Below are 25,698 nucleotides of genomic sequence, written 5' to 3'. Positions count from 1 at the left end.
CCAAGCGTGGCAGTGTCAATCCTTCCGTGATGATGTCATGCGACCAGCCAATCACAGTAATGCCACTACCAAGATGGCTACAGCATTATAGTGACTCACAGTCAATCACCGCATGCTTATTGGCTGTGTAACAGGAGTTAAACTTACAAAATCAGCAAGGGATCAAATACATATTTCGCCCACTTTATTTACTTGGAAAATTGGTGTATTCAATACTTTTGCCCTCTGTATATATTATTCTGGATTTACATATATATATATATATATGCCCTTAAATATACATATATACAGTATATGCATGTACTATATATATATACAGTATATGCACACACTTCATATACTATATAATATATATTTTATGCTCTTTGATCATTTATGACCATTGGAGCTATTTGCATATATTTTGCCAATAAATATTCCAAATCCTCCCACTAAGAAGATATACAGTAATAGGAGAATCTATTAGACACTTTTGTTGGAGAGTCAAGGCAAATTATTGATGAAATTATGTACTTATTGTATTCTGTAGGCTTGCAAATTGGTGTAGATTGATTTAACCATCCCTTTCAAGAATGTTATTCTGTAATATAGTTAAAAATAATAGTACATTACAGAAGTAAGCACATTGATTTGCCCCTTTTCGACAATTCACTTGTTTGCTAATTCTTTAGATCATGAAATATAGATACAGAAATAATTCTGAGTGGTTTCTCATGTTGCAGTTTAGCAAAAGTGTATTGTTTTTTATTTTCTTTTTTTATTGCTCCATTTTTTTTCTCTGACGTATTGTCATATTGCCATCTCTAACATTGGCTTTTGTATGTACAGTTTGCAATAGGTGTGGAGGGGTTCCATGTTTTTTTCAATAGGAGAAAGAGCATGAAAAAAAACACGTGTGTATAAAAAAAAAAAACACAAAAATGTTCTAAATAAAGGATTAAAATGGTGGTTTTTGCAAACCATAAAAAATGCAACTCCAGGAAGTTTAAAGGGGCTGTCATCAGATACACATTGATGACAGCTAGAAAAGTGCCATCACACTTTATCTCCTGGCAGCCTTGCAAGGTTTTCTTTGAGGGTTGCATGGCTTTGGACATACATAAATTAACAATTTATAATAACCTAGGCCAATCTCAAGCATTAAGTGAATATACTGCAGTTTGTAATAAAAACACGATTATATACATAATATTGACCTTAAAGAACATGAATTGTTCCGAATGGAGAAAAAAACACTTAGAGATATATATAAAAAAAAAATAATGTCATCCTTGGAAAGACTGCACTAGGTCAGTTTTTAGCCTTTCAGCTGCCTTAGGCAAAAATTTTAATGGCGCCCCTCCCAGTAGTACAACAACAATTGTATAATCGTTTTTGGGTTAAGATTTTATGGTATTCATTCATTATTATTTACTATCCTTAAGGGACTTAAACCTGTGATCATCTGTTCACTTATATTGTATACTGCAATTCCATTATATACAGTATGCAAAACAAATCACTGTCTCTTATGAAAAAAATGCAGCACCAGAAGCACCATTAGGACAAGAAAAAAGTAACAGACCTAGGATCACTACAACATCACCTCACCAGAAACATTATCAGTACATGACAGCGTCACCAAATCAATCATCAGTACTTGAATATGACACTAAAACCATGATAAGTAAATGAATATATCACCAGTACCAGCATCAGTACACAAATACACCACCAAGCTAGTGGTCTCGACTAGTCAAAGACCTCATTTACATATCACAAACAGACTTTAGAAATGCTTTTTCTAAAGATATGTTTATGTGTATAATGGAATAAAGGGATTGTTAGGCAGTTATCTATGTAGACACAACAGCTGGTGGTTCTAGGGGCACAAGGGCCCTGGCAGGTTCCCTTTAACAGCCATTATCAGACCATGGACCATAAGGACTATAATATCCACGCTGTGCACTATTTTAAACTATGATGCACCATCACCTTGTATGATCTGTAATCTCCACATTGCTCATCCATATGAACTATAACCCCCATCCTGTAGACCATCATGAACTATGGCTTACACATCACCCTCTATGGCCTGTAACCTTCATCTTATCTCTCTCATGAATTATAACCACCACACTTTCATGCCCCTTATACTGCCCCCTCCAGTCTATCCCTATTGTGGCCTACAGCTGGATTGGCCTGGGTCCTAGCGGGCTGCAAAATGCCACCATCTGGGACAGTTTCCATCAAATGGATCATAAAGACAGGAACATGAAGATCAGGGTGCATATATGGTGCATGTGTAGCGCCCCCATCGCCGCAGGGCCTAGGGGTACCCGGTACCGGGCCTCTGAGTCTCTGCTCTGGGGTTGTCACGGCGGCTAGGCCCCGGTCCGTGACCCTGTCGTGGGGCGCACGGTAGAAGATGTGGATAGGTGGTGTTAACGGTGCGGTTGTGGGGTGCAGGTCGCGGTAAATAACGAGGACACCAGGTTGCAGTCTCTTTACCTCTTTACTGAAGATCTCTGGGTCCTCAGTCCAGAATACGGTTCACCAGGCTGCGCAAGTCCAGCCGGTCCAATGGCACCTCCAGAGTTCTCTTCACAGGTGGAAATCTGTGCCTTCCTGCTTGCGCTATGTGTTGTGGTCCTTCCCTGCTGTGCTTACGGAAAGTCCCCACAACTGTTGTGTCTGTTTCTTAAGTTCCCTCACAACTCGATTAGATGATGTTCTGCTAATCCTCCGTCCCTCCCTGATGTTCTGGTTGGAACGGCACCCGTTTGATGGGTAGGCTCGGAGCTCTTCCGGGACCCTAGAGTCGCCCCTCTCCACAAGTTGCCCCCCAAGACTGCATAGGTGATTTAGGTGAGACAGCCCGCCTTAGACTGACTGTCCTGCCGCTGTTTAGAGTATTGCTTGAAGCTGAATGTTATAATACTCTCTCGGCATTCCGGCCACCGGTTGTGCGCCTCAGTAGGATGTTGCCTCGGTCTTACAGCACGACTCCTACTGGTATTCTCCTATCGCTTTGATCTTGTTTCTCACTCAGCACAATCTATCTCGCTTCTCATCCTTCCTTGGGCACCGCTGCTATGCTGAGCAGGCACGGTCCCGTTACGTTCTTTCAAGTTGCCAAGCCTCTGTCAGGATCCCACCCCTGACAGAGACCCTACTGTATCTTCCCCTACAACACCCTCTGCCACCAGGTGTTGTCTGGTCCAACCCAGTCAGCTTTCTGATCTAACTTCCTGCCTGACCCCCAGTTTACCCACAATGGTGGGGAGTGGCCTAGTGAATAGAACCCTTAGCTCCCCCCGGAGGCCCGGCTGTGAAATGTATTGGTGTCTGTGATACCTGGTCAGATGAACTCCTTCAGTGCCATCAGACGTACCATAGCTCCCCTTAGTGGCAGAGCCATAGTACTGCAACGACCAGGACTCTGGGGCGCTGCACTCCCCCCTGGTTAAACACAGTACTCCGGGACTGGGAAGAAAACAACAATACAGGTTAGCAAAAAGACATACAATTTTTGTGAGTGCAATAACAGTAAGCATATTTAAACAGGCTTCCCTTTATGGGAGGTAAGGACACTTGAACGTTACAAAACATGGTTAAATATTATAGCAACATGCTATAAATAACTCCTGTTACCCAACCGGGTATTCTACTAAGTGCAAAATTTGTTAAACAATAATTTAACTTTGCCCTTAAGGATGTACACTCTAAATCCTTTAAAGACCTTCTTATAATCACATTATAAGGCAATTTAACTTTCACATTCTCCTTCTTTAAATCTGCAGGACCGCCTGTCCTAACGGCACCAGACCTACTGCCTCTCCTTTCTTACAGGACCGCTCCTTTCAGCCCGAGCCTTCTGTCTTTTCCACTACTATACACAGTATAGAACATGTTTTTCTTTCAGTTTGAGATCACTGAGCCATCTCTATATGGCTCCTAAGAGGACTCACCACTATCCCCTACGGGTTCACTTCCTGTCCTCATTCTTCTATCAACATTATTAAACATTTTTTTACAATCAACTAATTGGTTACATTTAACTTTCACATATCAACATTATTACTTCTTCTTTTAAAGCATCATCATTCCTTAAGTGCTATCGATGAACATCCCCTTTAAGAGGGGACCAAGTCTCTATGAGGTAGTGCAACTTCTCAAGCTGCAATTCCGTATGCAGCAAGGACTCCAGTACAAGTTCCAAGAACCGTATCTTCGCAAAGAGTCCTCCGTCTTTTATATAAAACCAGTAGAGAGCACCTTTAAGAAGGTGCAACTATATACAAGGAGTTTGTATCATGCATTGTTCATGATTCAGCAGTTTCTTAGTAACGGAGCAAAAGGTAGAAAAACAACCAAAAAGCAATAGGGATCCCGGGTCAACAAAGGGATCCCTTTAAGAGTTAACCCTGGACGGGTTTTAGCAAAAACAATGAACTATTTACATATCCATGGCATCGAGGTTTACTCTCGCTCTGGCGGCCGTAGCTCCACATAGACCTCGCTCGGCAAGGTGATCGGTGAGATCGGGGCCTTTAAGAAGTGCTCCATACCCGTGGCCCGATCCCAGGGTGTAAGGCACCGGAGTCTATAGGTCCCAGGGAGAGGGGGTACCGCGACGGGGCCTACCAGCAAGTCCTCTGCCGGCGAGGCAGGGTCATTGTTCATACCTGCTTCAGATGCGGTCCCTCCGGTGCCGATCTGCTCCGTCTCCGCTGGGGTCTGGAACGCTAGTTGCAGGGCCTCACGCTGCGGCGTTGTCATCCCCGTTTGCAGCACCTCGCTTTCCAGCAGGGCCTTGCTTTCTGGCTTCGAAGCGCTGGAACTTCTTTCTTGCTCCGGACCAGACGAGGCTGCCAACAGACGTCTGATGAGGCTCCCGATGAAGGTCTTCTTCCACCCGGCCTCAGTGCTCAGCTGCGTCTGCCGGAGTTGGTCGCCAAGCTCATCCACTCCGGCCTGCAGGAAGTCAACATCAGCGGTGGAGGCCTGGTTGCGGTGCCCCTCCGGGCAGCTGGGGGAGTCCTCTGCTCCTACCCCACGCTCCGACTCCGGGTGGCTCGCCATGGCGTCCTCCATGTCGCTGACTCCTTCTTCCTGGTCCTTTTCCCGCTCTCTCCTTCGTGGGCGGTTTCGTTTTCTTTGTCTCCGCCCCCCATTGAGGATCAGTAGGCAGATCTCGGCTGCTGACGGACACGTCCTCAAGGGGCAGAAATATTTAGACTGGGCGGCCATTGTCTTTCACGCTCTCCAGCTTGTCTACGCCCATTCCACGCCCTTCTTCTTCTCCTGCGCTCTCCTTAGCGCTGTAATGGCGGCGGTTTTGGCGGGAACTTCTGGCGGCAAATGGCAATCCACAGTCTTTGCAATAAGTCACAGTCCAAGTATAATAAATCACAGTTCCAAGGCACACATGACCCGATTCTTCAGGCTTAAGTAGATCCTGTTCGTGACGCCAAGTTGTAGCGCCCCCACCGCCGCAGGGCCTAGGGGTACCCGGTACCGGGCCTCTGAGTCTCTGCTCTGGGGTTGTCACGGCGGCTAGGCCCCGGTCCGTGACCCTGCCGTGGGGCGCACGGTAGAAGATGTGGATAGGTGGTGTTAACGGTGCGGTTGTGGGGTGCAGGTCGCGGTAAATAACGAGGACACCAGGTTGCAGTCTCTTTACCTCTTTACTGAAGATCTCTGGGTCCTCAGTCCAGAATACGGTTCACCAGGCTGCGCAAGTCCAGCCGGTCCAATGGCACCTCCAGAGTTCTCTTCACAGGTGGAAATCTGTGCCTTCCTGCTTGCGCTATGTGTTGTGGTCCTTCCCTGCTGTGCTTACGGAAAGTCCCCACAACTGTTGTGTCTGTTTCTTAAGTTCCCTCACAACTCGATTAGATGATGTTCTGCTAATCCTCCGTCCCTCCCTGATGTTCTGGTTGGAACGGCACCCGTTTGACGGGTAGGCTCGGAGCTCTTCCGGGACCCTAGAGTCGCCCCTCTCCACAAGTTGCCCCCCAAGACTGCATAGGTGATTTAGGTGAGACAGCCTGCCTTAGACTGACTGTCCTGCCGCTGTTTAGAGTATTGCTTGAAGCTGAATGTTATAATACTCTCTCGGCATTCCGGCCACCGGTTGGGCGCCTCAGTAGGATGTTGCCTTGGTCTTACAGCACGACTCCTACTGGTATTCTCCTATCGCTTTGATCTCGTTTCTCACTCAGCACAATCTATCTCGCTTCTCATCCTTCCTTGGGCACCGCCGCTATGCTGAGCAGGCACGGTCCCGTTACGTTCTTTCAAGTTGCCAAGCCTCTGTCAGGATCCCACCCCTGACAGAGACCCTACTGTATCTTCCCCTACAACACCCTCTGCCACCAGGTGTTGTCTGGTCCAACCCAGTCAGCTTTCTGATCTAACTTCCTGCCTGACCCCCAGTTTACCCACAATGGTGGGGAGTGGCCTAGTGAATAGAACCCTTAGCTCCCCCCGGAGGCCCGGCTGTGAAATGTATTGGTGTCTGTGATACCTGGTCAGATGAACTCCTTCAGTGCCATCAGACGTACCATAGCTCCCCTTAGTGGCGGAGCCATAGTACTGCAACGACCAGGACTCTGGGGCGCTGCACATGTGGTATATGGAAATTTGGTAAATGTCTTGCATCAATCAGCAGGTTCTCAGACTGTAGTTTGCTTGATAGGTGGCACTCTTAAGATAACATAATGCAGGCTATATACAGTAATGTAATACTTTTCATATCATCTGCAGCACTTTAGTTTAACCTTCAACTGGTGAGGTGGGGTTTGCCACACCCCAGGGAATTTTTGTTCAGCTGCCATTCATTGAAAAATGCTGGTATGAGGATACGTGTCTCACTAGCTTCCATCCATTTCCTTGCCAACAGGATGTCATCAAGGCCTCTCTTTTCTGGCCACGCATAACAGAGCTAGCTGTCGCTAAGTGCTGTCTTGGCCTTGCTGAACCCAACATCACCACTCGCGTAATTATTTTTTACACATTTTCAAATTTTGAAAACTTCTTTATTTTTATCACAGTATTACATTTTTCCGATACTTGTGGGTGTCAAAAATTTGTTATACTTATGTGTAATCAATCGCCAATAAGAAAACGATTAAAACAAACGTGATCTTTGCATTTTCTGTAAAAATAAGAGATTTCTAAACACTGGTGTATAGGAAACCCCACATAACCAGTTGCGTGACAAAAACCTCACCTCACCAGTTGAGGGCTAACTTTGCACTGGTTGAAAAAAACATTAACAAGAATGATAATTGCAGATCTCTACAATGCCGGGGCAGCAGGTGGGCAGAGGTTGCAATCACATCTCAGTTCTGTTTTTGGACACTACAATATACCAATGGCAACACCGCTTATGTGTAAATGGAGTTTTCCAATATTCCTATAACATGTCTGATAAATAAGGATTCTAACACTGACATCTCCACCTATTAGAAGAGGAATATCTTGACTGCCATTGCTCAAGACAAGGAAATGTATAGCTTTTGTAAGCAAAATGTAATCCTCTGTAATAGGTATGCATTTTTTATTAAAAAAAATGTAATCATCCACTAGTAAGGTTTATTAATACAGAATGACTTACTGTCCATTGTACCTCAGCATGATTCATGATTAAAACAAGACAGAAAGAAGTATGTCAGGTGCTGCTTTTGAAGGACAAAATAATTATTTTTTAATATGTTATGCTACTCTGTGAACAGCTCGATGTCACCTTCCCTTGCCTGGCACAACTGCAATATTTACTCAGAAAGTGACATATTACTTTGCCTCCTTCTTCACTTTGCACTAACATGTTTTTGGATAAAGTCCATCCAATTCAGGTCACTAACCTATGTAAATTTCATCCGACCATATTAGCTGCATAATAATGCGCAGAAAGAAGTTAGTTTACCTGCTATTATGCTATGTCCACACAACAATTTAGAAACCTTACCGTATCTAATTGGTAATAGTAGCTTTCATTCTGAGCACCTATCATCCGATTCATGCTGCCCAAAACTACTTGGCTACAATTTTGAAGCCAGGTTCTGATTCATGCTGCCTGTGAGTTGGACAGCATGAATCAGATAACTTGTTTTTTCCTGACAACTACTTTAAAGGGAACCTGTCATCACCATTCCACATGATAAGTGATTTCTTATTGATAAGTGGGTGCCCAACCACTGGAACCTACACTGATCAGTAGAGTGAGGAATTATTATCCCTAATAGGGCACTTTTATCTCTTTTAGAATGAAACGGCAGTGTACATGCCTGATTGATGCTCAATTCATTCTATATGGGGCTCCAGGAAGACTCCTCGGCATTTCCATTGGGAATGAATGGAGCAGCCGTTGAGCATTTGCACTGCCACTTCAGTCTAACGGTGATAAAAGTGCCTCGTTCTGGTAGTCAGTGTAAGACTATGAGGAACACTTTTGGACAGGTGATAACTTGTTTTTACTGGAAAACTCTTTTATGGATATTGGACACACATTTGTGACACTGGACACTACCAACTCCCTCAAAAATGGATTCAGATGAGGACCAACTATGCTATTGTTTCAAACTTCACAACCCGATAAAGCTCAAAGTTGCATGTTTTGAGGAGCTCAGTGTGATAATCAAAGTCTATGGGCATGCCCAAGTCTTTTTTTTCAAGGGTTCAGATGAAACTGACCTCAACAACTTCTAATGGACACACAGAATTGCATCTTTTAAATCTACGTATATGCAATAATTAGTTGCTCCATATCAGAAAGAGATCTGTTACAGAAAAACATTCTGGAAAAAGTACAGTAAATTATGAAATATATCAGACTGCAGCGTTGTATCTTAAATGATGTGATAATAAAAGTTAAACTTTCACTGGTTAGTTATTCTTAATCAGAAAAATATGATACCAGAGAGATAGGCTAGAATGCAGAATAAAAGCTTCACACAATGGAGCTGAAGAAATATTATTATTTTGTAAATAATTAAATTTTGTAGATTATAAGCTCTTTTTAGCCCATTATGCCTATTATGTAATGTTTGATTTTTGTCTGTACATATACATGTTTTTGTTCCTATATAGGGATTATTCAAAATTATAAATGAGAGGATCTTTTGAGATTTATATTCACCATCTTCGGGAAATCATTTCACCATAAATTGCATAATTAAAAAGCCTCTAATTGCAGTGAAAATACTGTACGTGTATAACACGCTGAATTCCCCCTGGTGTCTATTGAATCCATTTTGAGCTCTGTAATGCAAACACAGCCTTTTTAATGTTCAAGTGACATCAGTCTATCTAGCTATGGGGCAAAGCATGGTAGGCGGTGGTAACCAGCAGCCTTTTATCCAAACAGAGCAGTTTCAGCCTTTATAAGCCACTTATATTGTATAAAGTGTCCAAAAATAATCCCTTATTGGAGGTCTTGCTGTTTTTTATCCACAGATGGTGCACACAGAAAAAGCAGCCACATTTTTACATGGGGAGTGCAAAAATTATCCCTGTTTGGGGAGTTACAAGAGTTTAGTACTTTGAACGTAAAGAAGGTATTGTTTTCTCAATAATGATTGAAAAATTATCCCTTTTTAGGGTCTGCAACTAATCTACTAATCACAAATTAATTAAGCAATTCCAAAGGTATAATAGCAAATAAATAAAAAATACCGGTCTAAGAGAGATGGTTATTTAGATAACCACAGGTGTTGAATTCCCGCCTCTGCACAGGGGGAATCGTGAACCATCTCCGCTGCGGTCTCTCATTCTTCTCCAGCCGCAGTGGAGCCTGCTCAGCAGAGACATCGGTCCCAGCGTCTGGCTCAAGCTGATAATGTGCAACTGGTTACTGTTGCCCTTCCAGGCTCTGCCTTTGTAGCCAGCACTGATCAGCAGCGAGCAGGTCTTTCTGGGACTAAGTCCGGCTTTTCCCATACTGAGCATGCCCACGGGACGACCTCCCATTGGAGGCCGGAGGTCACATGCTTGGGTCCTGTTGTGGCTCCTACTGGACGATCTGGAAAGTCCCGTAGCCCTGCTGCTATAAAAGGTTTGCATGGACGCTCGGCCATGCACTAGTGAATACTTGATAATGTGTGGGTGTAGATGTGTGACGGTCGCTCCTTAATCATCACCTTCCTAGTGTTGTTGACTGCTCGCGAATGGCAGATGCTATCTAGCACCAGACAGTGCTACCTGCACACCTAGCACATGATACAGCGTCTGATTGTAGTGACCGCCAGTGCGGCGCCGTGCGCTAAATAGACCGCTTTCCTAGCCCAAATCTGGGTGGTTATTGGTGTCCGCCAGAGCGGCACTGCATGCCCTCTTGTGCATTTAATTATTATTTCTGTTAAACTCTGACACCCCAGCAGCGGTGTCGAGCGCAAGAGGTCTAGAGGAACTATTTCCCTGTGTCTTGGGACGGAGTTCTGTGACTCCTTGCTTGCGCTTTTTGTGCGGTACCATGGCCCTGTGATGCAACAGGGTTCGCTTCCTTCATACCGGGTGAAGCTAACCCGTGTGTGTATCCACATTATACCGCCATATAGTCCGTCGTTACTCAGCAGCAGGTTACATCTCTACACGGTGGACCCCGGGCTGCGAACGCACCTTATACCATCTTACTAATTGGTGCATTCTGCAAGCCCTAACATTACACTAGCGCCAGGGTCTGGCTAGTAATGGTGGACAAACAGCGATTAGAACGGTACATCCAGCAGCTAGGGGGTAGGTTGATGGCTCTTGAGTGCACAACCTCAGCTGTGGATGTTACCGCAGCCGCAGTTCAGGCTGCTAGCGTAGCTGCAGCCAGTTTGTCCACTGCCACCCCTGCTCTGACTTTATCCCGTCTCCCGCTACCTGATAAGTTTACTGGTGACAGTAAGCTGTGTCAGGGATTCATGAGTCAGTGTGCCATACACCTTGAGCTCCTGGCTGCACGTTTTCCCACGAAGCGGGTGAAGGTGGGATTTATTGTATCCCTGTTGTCAGGCAGGGTGTTAGAGTGGGCAACGCCGATGAGGGAGCGTGACGATCAAGTGGTGCAGAGTGCTCAAAGGATTCTGGACTCTGTGAGACAGGTCTTTTTGGGACGTCGTGTCACCCATGATTTGGCACTCCAACTGCTGGCTTTGACACAGGGTTCATCCATGGTCAGTCATTTTTCCGTTCACTTCCGGACTTTGGCATCTGAGCTGGAGTGACCGAATAAAGTCCTTATCCCTGTGTTCTGGAGAGAACTGGCTGACCATGTGAAGGATGCCTTGGCCACTAGGGTGATTCCCGTCACACTGGAAGAGCTGATAGCCATTTCCCATTTCCACTCGCATTGACCTCCGTTTTCACGAGTGGGGGTTGGAGCGAACCCAGTGTAGGCAGAGGTTTTGGCTGGCACCTACCTTCGCCAAGCCACTGGAGTCCCCTGTTCAGGCATCCAAGCCCTATGAGGCCATGGAGGTTTCTCGAGAAGGCCCTAAGTCTCGGGCAGCTCGAATACCCATGGTCTGTAATGTCTGCCAGCAGTCAGGACATTATACCAAGAAATGTCCACAGTGGCAGAGGAAACGACCGCGTCTAGTAACTGTAGGAGTAGGTTTACTAGACACAGCTGTGTTTTCCTCCAAATTGTCCTTCAAGGGGACAATTACCTTTGGCCCTTCCACTTTTACGGTCGAGCTTTGTGTGGATTCCGGGGCGGAGGGAAATTTCATGTCCTCAGCCTTCGCCCAACGGCAGGCAATACCCTTGGTTATGCTAGCCAAACCAGTGACCGTAAGAGTGGTGAATGGGTCAACACTGCCCTCACAAATTACACACCAGACTATCCCATTTACATTATCCATGTCTCCAAACCATCAGGAGATAATTTCCCTTCTTGTCATTCCTGAGGGAATAGATGAGATTCTGCTAGGGATACCTTGGTTGCATTACTTACCACTCTCCACATACAGAGTGGTCCTCTGGTAGAATTCTGGGATGGAGTAAATCTTGTGAGGGCAGATGTCTGAGGGAGTGCGTTCAGGTTGCCACAACAGAGATACCCACAGATTTTACCTACCTCCCCAAACACTATTGGTCTTATGCGGACATATTCTCCAAGAGAGCTGCAGAGAATCTTCCGCGTAACCGCCCCTATGACTGTCCTATTGATCTCTTACCTGGGTCAGAGCCTCCCCGGGGACTAGTCTATCCCCTGTCTCTCCCAGAAATGGAGCAATGATGAGGGTATTTACTAAGTTAGATCTGCGGGGTGCTTACAACCTGATTTGCATCCGTGAGGGGGACGAATGGAAGATGGCTTTTAATACCAGGGATGGGCACTATGAATATCTGGTGATGCCCTTTGGGCTCTGTAATGTCCCAGCCATCTTCCAAGACTTTGTGAATGACATCTTCCAGGATATGCTCTCCACCTCGGTGGTAGTCTATCTATTCTCTACTCTCCAGATATAGATTCCCACCGGAGAGATGTTTGCAGAGTCTTCGACCTCCTATGGGCAAACTCCCTCTATGCCAAGTTGGAGAAGTGTCTGTTTAAGCAGGAGTATTTGCCTTTCCTGGGTTATATCATCTCAGCCCAGGGATTAGCTATGGATCCTGCCAAGCGACAAGCAGTGATGGACTGGCAGGAACCTCATTCTCTCAAAGCGTTGCAACAGAAGGGACACTTCCATGATAAATAAAGATGTAATTACTAGAGCCCCTACTACCCACAACCCACTAACTAGTGGTGCTGTGGGTAGAAATATTAATCACAGTCAGACAAACAAGAACAACAATAGAACCATTCGAACATACAAAAACAGTAGGGGATCACTTACTCAACAACAAATTAATCTGTATTTTTTTCGGGTCAGACCCTCAAAACAAAAACAAAAAGAGGGAAAAGAGGGGGGAAATTCTCCAAAAAGATAGCAAACAAAATAAGCAATTATCCTCAACAAATTTATATCATTAGTTCACACCAATTATCAGAATATGAAATCTACCTTCTGCAAAAATGATTAAAGTTTGCACCGACCAGGGAAGCAAAACCATTTAATTTATACATCAGTATGAAAAAGTACTTACGTAATCTGGCACTCAAAAAATACTTTAAAAAAAAGGAGCAAGTACAAACTAATCACAGGCAGTACAACTCATCAGGGTTTGTACATACTTCTCTGGCCAATCCATCAATGTTTAACCCAATTCATAAATATTCAAGTGACTTTCACTCTTTTGACATACTGGTATCTAGAGGTATAAGGAAATACAATACAAATAACCAAAAGTACGCAACGCATAATTTGGATCCCCAGGAAAGAAAGCCTGTTAAGGACCCACAGACTAATCACAATATAGTTATTAGACCAGCTGATAAAGGTGGGGGTAACGTGATCCTTAACCAATCCATGTACCAACAAGAATCCATGAGACTTTTAGGAGATCAAATCGTGTATAAAAACCTAAACTACGATCCCACCACCCACTATATCAGTAACTTGAATATTCTAGCCCAAAAAGGTAAATCTTCAGGGTATTTTAAACAAAAAGGAGTTTCGTTACATCTTGAATAAAAATTCTAGTAAAGCAATTTTCTATTACATCCCAAAATTACATAAAGATAAGGCATGCCCTCCTGGCAGGCCCATTATATCAGGGATTAACAACCTAACAGCTAATTTATCCCGATATGTGGATGTACACTTGCTGAAATGCATGAAACTAATTCCAGCATACCTAAAAGACACAGGCCACACGCTAGAGATTTTAGAGGGAATCAAATGGAATGATAGGTGTTATGACCCCAATGGCAGAGGGTCTCAGAAATAGTTACCAATAGTGTTGAGCGATACCGTCCGATACTTGAAAGTATCGGTATCGGAAAGTATCGGCCGATACCGTCACAGTATCGGAATCCAATCCGATACCGATACCCGATACCAATACAAGTCAATGGGACTCATGTATCGGACGGTATCCCTGATGGTTCCCAGGGTCTGAAGGAGAGGAAACTCTCCTTCAGGCCCTGGGAACCATATAAATGTGTAAAAGAAAGAATTAAAATAAAAAATATCGCTATACTCACCTGTCCGACGCAGCCGGGACTTCAGCGAGGGAACCGGCAGCGTTGTTTGTTTAAAAATCGCGCTATTACTTGGTTACGTGAATTCCCGGCTTGTGATTGGTCAGGTCGGCCATGTTGCCGGGACGCGGACCAATCACAGCAAGCCGTGACGAAATTACGTCACGGCTTGCTGTGATTGGTCCGCGTCCCGGCAATATGGCCGCCCTGACCAATCACAAGCCGGGACGTCACGGGAGGCTGGACACGCGCTCATTTTAAAATGGGCGCGTGTCCAGCCTCCCGTGACGTCACGGCTTGTGATTGGTTGCGCCGCGATCAACCAATCACAAGCCGGGAGGCTGGACGCGCTCATTTTGAAATGGGCGCGTGTCCAGCCTCCCGTGACGTCACGGCTTGTGATTGGTTGCGCCGCGATCAACCAATCACAAGCCGGGAGGCTGGACGCGCTCATTTTGAAATGGGCGCGTGTCCAGCCTCCCGTGACGTCACGGCTTGTGATTGGTTGCGCCGCGATCAACCAATCACAAGCCGGGAGGCTGGACGCGCTCATTTTGAAATGGGCGCGTGTCCAGCCTCCCGGCTTGTGATTGGTTGACCGCGACGCAACCAATCACAAGCCGTGACGTCACGGGAGGCTGGACACGCGCCCTTTTTAAAATGAGCGCGTTTCCAGCCTCCCGTGACGTCACGGCTTGTGATTGGTTAATGGCGGCCATGTTGCCGGGACGCGGACCAATCACAGCAAGCCGTGACGTAATTTCGTCACGGCTTGCTGTGATTGGTCCGCGGCCCGGCAACATGGCCGCCCTGACCAATCACAAGCCGGGACTTCGCGTAACCATGTAAAAGCGGGAATTTTAAACAAACAACGCTGCCGGTTCCTGCGCTGAGGTCCCGGCTGCGTCGGACAGGTGAGTATAGCGATATTTTTTATTTTAATTCTCTATTTTACACATTTTAACATTAATGTTGTTCCGATACCCGATACCCGATACCACAAGAGTATCGGAATCCCGGTATCGGAATTCCGATACAGCAAGTATCGGCCGATACCCGATACTTGCAGCATCGGAATGCTCAACACTAGTTACCAAGTCTGCAAACACAAAAACCAGCTCATAGGGCAGTGGTAACTTGGCTGACCATATATCTAATCCTAGCACCACAAATAACAGCAGCCGGGGAACGTGCCTACGTTGATTCTAGACGTCTCGCGCCAGCCGGAGAACTAACTAACCCTAGAAGGGAAAAGAAAGACCTTTCTTGCCTCCAGAGAAAAAGACCCCAAAAGTTGGATACAAGCCCCCAACAAATAATAACGGTGAGGTAAGAGGAAAAGACAAACGTAGGAATGAGCTAGGTATTTAGCAAAGAGAGGCCCACTAGCTAATAGCAGAATATAGTAAGATAACTTATATGGTCAGCAAAAACCCTATCAAAAATATCCACGCTGGAAATTCAAGAACCCCCGAACCGTCTAACGGCCCGGGGGGAGAACACCAGCCCCCTAGAGCTTCCAGCAAGGTCAGGAATCACATTTAGTACAAGCTGGACAAAAAAGAGAGCAAGCAAATAACTGAAAAAACAAAGAAGCAGGACTTAGCTTAATTTTGCACGAACCAGGACCAGCAGATAGGAGCAAACAAAAAGGATCTGAATACAAAGATGCCAGGCACTGGACTAAGGATCCAAGAGGTTTATATAGCAACACCCCTGGACTAACGACCCAGGTGGGTGCAAACTGAGGGAAGAAAATCCCAGAGTCATATCACTAGTAACCACCAGAGGGAGCCAAAAAGTCTAATTCACAACAGTACCCCCCCCTTAAGGAGGGGTCACCGAACCCTCACCACGACCACCAGGGCGATCAGGATGAGCAGCGTGAAAGGCACGAACTAAATCGGCCACATGCACATCAGAGGCAACCACCCAGGAATTATCCTCCTGACCATAGCCCTTCCACTTGACCAGATACTGAAGCCTCCGTCTGGAGAGACGAGAATCCAAGATCTTCTCCACCACGTACTCCAACTCGCCCTCAACCAACACCGGAGCAGGAGGCTCAACAGAAGGAACCACAGGCACAACGTAGCGCCGCAACAAAGACCTATGGAACACGTTGTGAATGGAAAACGACACCGGAAGATCCAAGCAAAAAGAAACTGGATTAAGGATTTCCAATATCTTGTAAGGACCGATGAAGCGAAGCTTAAATTTAGGAGAGGAGACCTTCATAGGAACAAATCGAGAAGACAGCCATACCAAATCCCCAACACGAAGTCGGGGACCCACACCGCGGCGGCGGTTGGCAAAACGCTGAGCCTTCTCCTGTGACAACTTCAAGTTGTCCACCACATGATTCCAGATCTGCTGCAACCTATCCACCACAGAATCCACCCCAGGACAGTCAGAAGGCTCCACATGTCCCGAGGAAAAACGAGGATGGAAACCAGAGTTGCAGAAAAATGGCGAAACCAAAGTAGCGGATCTAGCCCGATTATTAAGGGCAAACTCAGCCAATGGCAAGAAGGTCACCCAATCATCCTGATCTGCCGAAACAAAACACCTCAAATAAGCCTCCAGAGTCCGATTAGTTCGCTCCGTTTGTCCATTAGTCTGAGGATGAAAGGCAGACGAGAACGACAAATCAATGCCCATCCTAGCACAAAAGGATCGCCAGAACCTGGAAACAAACTGGGATCCTCTGTCAGACACAATATTCTCAGGAATGCCGTGTAAACGAACCACATTCTGAAGAACACAGGAACCAGATCGGAAGAGGAAGGCAGCTTTGGCAAAGGCACCAAATGGACCATTTTAGAAAAGCGATCACATACCACCCAGATGACAGACATGCCCCGAGACACCGGGAGATCAGAAATGAAATCCATGGAAATGTGTGTCCAAGGCCTCTTCGGGACAGGCAAGGGCAAGAGCAACCCGCTGGCACGAGAACAGCAAGGCTTAGCTCGAGCACAAGTCCCACAGGACTGCACAAACGACCGCACATCCCGCGACAAGGAAGGCCACCAAAAGGACCTAGCCACCAGATCTCTGGTGCCAAAAATTCCCGGATGACCTGCCAACACCGAGGAATGAACCTCGGAAATGACTCTGCTGGTCCACTTATCAGGAACAAACAGTCTGTCAGGTGGACAAGAGTCAGGTCTACCAGCCTGAAATCTCTGCAACACGCGTCGCAAATCAGGAGAAATGGCTGACAAGATAACTCCCTCTTTAAGAATACCAACAGGTTCTGCGACTCCAGGAGAGTCAGGCACAAAGCTCCTTGAAAGAGCATCAGCCTTCACATTCTTTGAACCTGGTAAATACGAGACCACAAAGTCAAAACGGGAGAAAAACAATGACCAGCGGGCCTGTCTAGGATTCAGGTGTTTAGCAGACTCGAGATACATCAAATTTTTGTGACCAGTCAAGACCACCACACGATGCTTAGCACCTTCGAGCCAATGACGCCACTCCTCAAATGCCCACTTCATGGCCAGCAACTCCCGATTGCCAACATCATAATTCCGCTCAGCAGGCGAAAACTTCCTAGAGAAGAAAGCACATGGTCTCATTACCGAGCAACCAGGGCCTCTCTGTGACAACACGGCCCCTGCCCCAATCTCCGAAGCATCCACTTCGACCTGAAAGGGAAGTGAGACATCAGGCTGGCACAAAACAGGCGCTGAAGTAAACCGGCGCTTCAACTCTTGGAACGCCTCCACGGCTGCAGGAGCCCAGTTAGCAACATCAGAACCTTTCTTGGTCATATCCGTCAAAGGTTTAACAACGCTAGAAAAATTAGCGATAAAACGATGGTAGAAGTTAGCAAAACCCAAGAACTTTTGAAGACTCTTAAGTGACGTGGGTTGAGTCCAATCATGAATAGCTCGGACCTTGACTGGGTCCATCTCCACAGCAGAAGGGGAAAAAATAAACCCCAACAAGGGAATCTTCTGTACTCCAAAGAGACACTTTGAGCCCCTAACAAACAACGCGTTCTCACGCAAAACCTGAAACACCATCCTGACCTGCTCCACATGTGAGTCCCAGTCATTAGAAAAAACCAGAATATCATCCAGATAAACGATCATAAATTTATCCAGATACTTCCGGAAAATATCATGCATAAAGGACTGAAACACTGAAGGAGCATTAGAGAGCCCAAAAGGCATCACCAAGTACTCAAAATGACCTTCGGGCGTATTAAACGCGGTTTTCCATTCATCTCCTTGCTTAATGCGCACAAGGTTGTACGCACCACGAAGATCTATCTTGGTGAACCACTTGGCACCTTTAATCCGGGCAAACAAGTCTGACAACAGAGGCAAAGGATACTGAAATTTAACAGTGATTTTATTCAAAAGCCGATAGTCAATACAAGGTCTCAAAGATCCGTCCTTCTTGGCCACAAAAAAGAATCCCGCACCAAGAGGGGAAGAGGACGGACGGATATGCCCCTTCTCCAGAGACTCCTTGATATACGAAAGCATTGCGGCATGCTCAGGTACAGACAGATTACATAATCTACCCTTAGGAAATTTACTACCTGGAATCAAATCTATGGCGCAGTCACAGTCCCTATGAGGAGGCAGAGCACTGGATCTGGACTCGCTGAATACATCCTGATAATCAGACAAATACTCAGGAATTTTCGAAGGAGTAGAGGAAGCAATAGACACTGGCGGGGAATCAGCATGAATTCCCTGACAACCCCAACTTGACACAGACATTGCCTTCCAATCCAAGACTGGATTGTGGGTCTGTAACCATGGCAGACCCAAAACGACCAAATCATGCATTTTATGCAGAACAAGAAAACGAATCACCTCCCGATGTTCAGGAGTCATGCACATGGTTACCTGCGTCCAAAACTGTGGTTTATTTTCTGCCAATGGCGTAGCATCAATACCTCTAAGAGGAATAGGATTTACCAACGGTTCAAGAACAAAACCACAGCGCTTGGCAAATGACAGATCCATAAGACTCAGGGCAGCACCTGAATCCACAAACGCCATAACAGGGTAAGAAGACAATGAGCAAATTAAAGTCACAGGCAAAATAAATTTAGGTTGCAAATTACCAATGGCGACAGGACTAACAACCCTTGTTAGGCGTTTAGAGCATGCTGATATAACATGTGTAGAATCACCACAGTAAAAACACAACCCATTCTGACGTCTATGATTTTTCCGCTCATTTCTAGTCTGAATTCTATCACATTGCATTAAATCAGGTGTTTGTTCAGACAACACCACCAGAGGATTAGCGGTTTTGCGCTCCCGCAAACGCCGGTCAATTTGAATAGCCAGCGCCATGGAATCATTAAGACTTGTAGGAATGGGGAAACCCACCATCACATTCTTAATGGCTTCAGAAAGGCCATTTCTGAAATTTGCGGCCAGAGCACACTCATTCCACTGAGTAAGCACGGACCATTTCCGAAATTTTTGGCAATACACTTCAGCTTCATCCTGGCCCTGAGAAATAGCCAGCAAGGCTTTTTCTGCCTGAACTTCAAGATTGGGTTCCTCGTAAAGCAATCCGAGCGCCAGAAAAAACGCATCAATATTTGCCAATGCCGGATCTCCTGGCTCTAGCGAGAAAGCCCAATCCTGAGGGTCGCCCCGTAAAAAAGAGATAACAATTTTAACTTGCTGAGCTGAATCTCTAGATGAACGGGGTCTCAGAGAAAGAAACAATTTACAATTATTCCTGAAATTCCTAAACCTAAATCGGTCTCCAGAAAACAGTTCAGGAATAGGTATTTTAGGTTCAGACATAGGACTACTGGTAACAAAATCTTGTATGCCCTGCACACGAGCAGCAAGCTGGTCTACACTTGTAATCAAGGTCTGGACATTCATGTCTGCAGCAAGCACAAGCCACTCAAAGGTAAAAGGGAGGAAGAGAGGAAAGAAAAAAAAAAAAAAAAAACACTCAGAATTTCCTTTCTTATTATCCCACTTCTGCAATGCATTAAACATTCAATGTTGGCCTGGCATACTGTTATGACCCCAATGGCACAGAGGGTCTCAGAAATAGTTACCAAGTCTGCAAACACAAAAACCAGCTCATAGGGCAGTGGTAACTGGGCTGACCATATATCTAATCCTAGCACAACAAATAACAGCAGCCGGGGAACGTGCCTACGTTGATTCTAGACGTCTCGCGCCAGCCGGAGAACTAACTAACCCTAGAAGGGAAAAGAAAGACCTTTCTTGCCTCCAGAGAAAAAGACCCCAAAAGTTGGATACAAGCCCCCAACAAATAATAACGGTGAGGTAAGAGGAAAAGACAAACGTAGGAATGAGCTAGGTATTTAGCAAAGAGAGGCCCACTAGCTAATAGCAGAATATAGTAAGATAACTTATATGGTCAGCAAAAACCCTATCAAAAATATCCACGCTGGAAATTCAAGAACCCCCGAACCGTCTAACGGCCCGGGGGGAGAACACCAGCCCCCTAGAGCTTCCAGCAAGGTCAGGAATCACATTTAGTACAAGCTGGACAAAAAAGAGAGCAAGCAAATAACTGAAAAACAAAGAAGCAGGACTTAGCTTAATTTTGCACGAACCAGGACCAGCAGATAGGAGCAAACAAAAAGGATCTGAATACAACGATGCCAGGCACTGGACTAAGGATCCAAGAGGTTTATATAGCAACACCCCTGGACTAACGACCCAGGTGGGTGCAAACTGAGGGAAGAAAATCCCAGAGTCATATCACTAGTAACCACCAGAGGGAGCCAAAAAGTCTAATTCACAACAGATAGGTATATATTAGGCACTTTAGACATAAAGTCACTGTATACGGTTATCAATCAGGAAAAAAGCTGCCAAGCAGCAGGTTATTTCCTTAGTGCCCTAGACACATATCCCCCAGGACAAATTCAATATATTTTGGACTGTATCAAGTTCATATTACAGCACAACTACTTTCTATATGAGGGCCAACACTATCTGCAGACGTGGGGGACAGCAATGGGGAATCGATTCGCATCGTTAAGCGAATCTATATGTCGCCAAATTGGAGGAGTCCCACATTCAATATACAGGACAGCTATACCCGGGCCTAGTCATGTGGCGTCGGTTCATAGACGACATTTTATTTATATGGGAAGGCTCCCAAACTGATTTAAGCATCTTAATTTCAGGACTTAACAACAATCAGTATGGTCTAGAGTTCACACCGAATACTAGCACCACTAACATTAATTTTCTGGATTTAAATATCTACGTGGAACACAATCAGCTATACACCAAGTGCCATCGGAAGGAAGTGGATTCTAATAGCTTCATTCACATCACCAGTTGCCACCTACTGATATGGCTAACTAATATACCCAAAAGTCAGTTCACGAGGGTTAGACGCAACTGCTCCAACATGGTAGATTACAATAGTGAAGCTAACCATCTAACACAGCAGTTTATTGATAAAGGGTACTCTAGACCACTATTGGATAAAGCACAGAGAGACATAGCCCTCTTGCCGAGAGAGTCTCTGTTGAAGAATAATAGTAATAACAGTAAAAAAGATGACAGGAATAACAAAAAGGATAATGGAGGGCATGGGAAACTAAAAAAACAAATCTTAAAGTTACCATTTATCACACAGTTCCACGCAGGACACAAAAAATGTGTCAATATCATACGTAAACATTGGCCAATTTTAAAAAAAGGTTAAAACAGTAGGGTAACTTCTCCCCATCAACCCCATGTTCGTATATAGAAAAACTCAATCGCTGGGTCACCTTTTAGCTCCCACAACTAAGATGACCTACACAGGATTGGTGGACAATTCAGGAACGGTGGATTAATCGAAAACTAGATTTCTACCTTGCGGGGCTTGTTTTGTTTGCATACATACTACTTTTAAGAAAACAAAACAGCTGACATTTTTAGATTCGAATGGGACTAAGGAATTTACTGTTAAGGACCGTATATCTTGTTATTCTAAGGGGGTCATTTATATAATTCGATGCCCGTGTAGAAAGCTTTATGTGGGTCGCAGGAAACGACAACTTAGTGAATGTATGAAAGAACATTTTAGGAATATTCTAAAAGGTTTTATGGGACACCCACTCTCCCGTCATTTTAAAGAGAAGCATGGACAATCACCTAAAGGTGCCCATTTTTGTGGAATCCAGGTGGTACACCAAAACTTGGGAGGGGGGATTTTATCAAACAAATGTCCAGAAGAGAATCCGAATGGATTTTTATTTTAGATAGCCTAGTCCCTAAAGGACTTAATTCTGAATTAGAACTGTATGCTTTTTAAAACACTATCTGGAGCAGTGTGCACTATGATACAATGGAACACACCGCAGTGCACCCTGATACAGATAACTGACATTTCGGGACAAAGTAAAATTGGACTAATGCTATTAGGATCACGGTCACTACTCAGACCGCCAGCATAGTTGGTGAAGTAAATGAATAAAATAATGCTAGTGGGAGTGCAAATCATCAGCACCATTATAATGGTCCTTTTAAAGGTATAGCAAATTATGAACAAACCGCAGGCACAATTAGTCCAACATACACAAATCTTCCAACCCTCTCCCCTTTGCAGTGATCGGTTGCATTACTACAAGGGGCCATTTGCAGATAAAACCCAAAGCAATAGGTATTTTAATTGCAATTATATTTTAAAACCTAATTCCAGCTCTTTTAGCAAAATTTTATCTCTTAATATAATAAAGGTATGTTTTAAATTTGTTAATTAGGAATTCGATCCAATTGGGTAATACATCAAGCAGTTCTTTTTATGCAGGGCAAAAGTGTAGGTTTTGATACACGTAGGATTAATGGCGGCAGGCAGGAGATTTGACCGATCACACTATATAAACGGAGTTACCGATAGGGGGCCGTAATCCTGATGAAGAAGTGCGATACACTTCGAAACGCGTTGGTTGTTTTTGGCCCCAAGCAGACTCCGTAGACCAGTGACGTCACAAGTGGTCGAGCGGCCGAGCAGCATCGGCCATCTTTCCTTTCCTCATGTAGCCAGGGATGCCACCGGCCAGGATGTCTCTAGCTCTGCTCGCAGCGGTAGTCTCCTCTTGCCTATCGCACAACCCCTAGGTGGTACACACCCAGTGTTCCTTCATCTAGCCACAAATCTGCAGCAAAACGTCCATTCATTCGGAGGACACCGGCATGCACCTGCACATCATCTGACTCTTTGCCCGCCAGATCAGAAAACTTACTTGAAACCTCTATACACTCACAAGGTGTGTGAATATACAATTAGTAATAGAATTGATGTGTAAAAGCAACAACTAGTACAGTTTCTTAAGGAGGACACACCTACTGTATGTATGACAGATCCCTGGACTAATAATTAGATCCATTGGTCTCCTTAGGAGTAATTGAACCACATTGGGCAACGGTGCTTAACCTGAGTTACATTTGGAAACATGTGTGCATATGTGGTTACCTAAATATCCATCTCTCTTAGCGTGGTATTTTTTATTTATTTGCTATTATTCATTTCTATATTACTGACAGAAGTTGGCAAAGTCTCTGTCTAAATACCAGCAGCTTTCCTTTCTCCCTTTTAGAGCATATAGTGCCAGTGTGATTTTGTTATATATTCAATTCCAAAGGTGTTTTACATAAAATGATCCCATTTTTTTTTAGAGACAAAACGGGAGTACTGTTTGCAAAGTGAAGAAGTAATGGATTGTTGTCACCAAGTGTTTTCAAAAGTTAGGCCAGTTTTGAGAGCTGTTTCACATTTGCATACCCAAATGAAAGTACAGGCCCCAACATCAGCAGTACTGCAGTCCCAATATCAGCAGTACCACAGTCCCAACATCAGCAGTACTGCAGTCCCAACATCAGCAGTACCGCAGTCCCAACATCAGCAGTACCGCAGTCCCAACATCAGCAGTACGGTCTAGCACTGTGAAACAATGGTCAGCCAGGAAATGTATGGCAGTGGAGGATGTGCGGTGGCTGTGCTAGGAGCAGCATGGTAAAACATTAAGACAGGAAAGTCAAGAGAATGTGTGACATTTAAGGGCAGCAACGGCAGCCCCATCAGCAGTACCTTAATATAGATGACATGTGAACAAGGAATAACTAACCATGGAGCGTTGACGCTATCGGCAGCAGAGCGGTGTAGAAGACAGATAATGGATAATCAGACAAGCAGGTGGTATGGCTGATTTAATCTGAAAGTTGTCACTGATCCATTCCTGATTCATTTTGACAAATTTTAGGTTTTCCACACTTGTGTTGGATAACCTGCTCTTCTTGAGTGGAGCAAAGCCACCAGCCTTGCTGAACAACCCCTTTCTGACATTACATTGGTGACTGAAAATGACAGTACATCCATAGCAAACTGGGCATTTTCTTGCCATTGGTTCAAATTGTTGATTCTGAAATTCACGGGATCAGAGCTCAGGGTATCAGCTGGAAAAAGGACTAAGTGCAGGTATGAATGAACCTGGCTAATCAGACGGTTGCTGACATGTATCAGATTGTTGCACTGTCAGATAAACCATTTGGTCCACCACATTCTATATCATGTTATTTGTGCTACTGCTGCCTTGTTTATTTGTAAAAATGTTCATTTTGTGAAAAAAATTGAACTCATGGAAGCGAAATAATTTTGTTTTTTGTTTAATAAATTTAACCCCTACATGACCTTTGACGTATCCATACATCCAATGATAAATTTCATAGAGAAAAGTAGAACCGCACTAGGTTACACCTGCAGTTTTCTGTGGCTGCAGCAGCAAAATTTCCCTGTACACTATCAGGAGGTATCTTGCACTGGCTTTGTGGTGCTCAACATTGATTTGCAGTCCAAGAGCAACATATACAAAGAAAGAAGAAAATGTGGCACTCACCAGCTTGTGCTGCGATAACGCACCTGGACCCGTTGAAGCGCAGTCCGCGCGAAACGGCCATCGTCCTCGGTCACCTTGCACCCTCGCATATACCTGCAGCTGTTATTATGATGTCCTCAGTCCACGCTATGGTGCAATACAGGACTTTTTTATCGCAGCACAAGCTGGTGAGTGCCACATTTTCTTCTTTCTTTTTATATGTGTCCATACATCCAGTTCAGTAAACTTATCGACTTTGGTTGTATGGATATGTCATTGGATTTTTTACCGCACAAGAGCTGTGCGAGCGTGATCACCGCCGGTAATCAGCCAAGCTTTTTCAGTGCAGCAGTGACAGTTGCAAAGTATAACAATGCTCCTGCATTGATATGCTTTATATGTGTTATCAAAGTGCTGAAAGTGAAATTCCCATAGCAGGACAAAGTAGAAAAAGTTAAAAAAAAGTTTAAAACGTTGTAAAACTAAATATATATAGTTCACATACTTGGTATTGCCGTGTCTGAAACTACCAACCCAATAAAAATGTCATACTAGTTAACCCCTTCAGTGAGCACCGTAAAAAACAAAATGAGGCAATTAATCATAATGCTTTTTCATAATGCAGAGCAAAATGTGGAATAAAACGCAATCAAAAAGACAAATGTAAATAAAATGGGTATAGCTGAAAACATCATCTTGTTCCGCAAAAAAACAAGTCATCACACAGCTCCATCAGAGGAAAAATAAAAAAATTATAGCTCTCAAAATAAAGCGATGCAAAGAAAAAATA

This window comes from Ranitomeya variabilis, chromosome 4 (genome assembly GCF_051348905.1).
Source record: "Ranitomeya variabilis isolate aRanVar5 chromosome 4, aRanVar5.hap1, whole genome shotgun sequence".
Classification (NCBI taxonomy): domain Eukaryota; kingdom Metazoa; phylum Chordata; class Amphibia; order Anura; family Dendrobatidae; genus Ranitomeya; species Ranitomeya variabilis.
Note: the sequence above shows the minus strand (reverse complement) of the source record.